This window comes from Gekko japonicus, unplaced genomic scaffold (assembly GCF_001447785.1).
Source record: "Gekko japonicus isolate JY-2015 unplaced genomic scaffold, Gekko_japonicus_V1.1 scaffold1592, whole genome shotgun sequence".
Classification (NCBI taxonomy): domain Eukaryota; kingdom Metazoa; phylum Chordata; class Lepidosauria; order Squamata; family Gekkonidae; genus Gekko; species Gekko japonicus.
In genome coordinates, this window is record NW_015175406.1 from 77,490 (window position 1) to 78,081 (window position 592).

Sequence of the window (592 nt, forward strand, 5' to 3'; positions counted from 1 at the left end):
AGGACAGAGCATCCCTGCCCCAGACAGAGTGTTCCATCTATAGCTTGCGGCTAAGAGCCACTGAGGGACCTCTGCTCCTTTTGTTCATCCAGTCCCCTCTTGTCTATGCTCGTAGCCACTACCAATTCCTGCGGCAATGAATCCCACATGTTAATGACTCAATTCAGGACTGCTAATAAACTTGACCAAATTCAGCTCAAAATGAAGTGTCTTCAGCTGGCTCCTAAAGACTGAAAGTGAGGAGGGCAGACGCGAAGCTTATAGCCCCCCCCTTCCTCACTGAGAGCCAAGGCCCATTACAAAATATGAAAATCAAACTGCCCTCAAGCAGCAAGGATGTTGAATAAACCACGCAGCAGAGTTATAGAACTGGATAGGGCTTTTATGTGTGTGTGTGTGGGTGGGGGGGATATTTACAGGTACACAAGGGTCATTTTGTAGAAAAAGAGGTGCAGGAGCTCATTAGCATAACTTATTTGCATATGCCACACCCCCTGACATCACCAGAAGTGTGTCAGAAGGCAACACCCACCGCTCAGGCTCCACTGGATTGCTAGCTATTGGGGGGGGGGGGGGAGCACGCCGCGTTCGC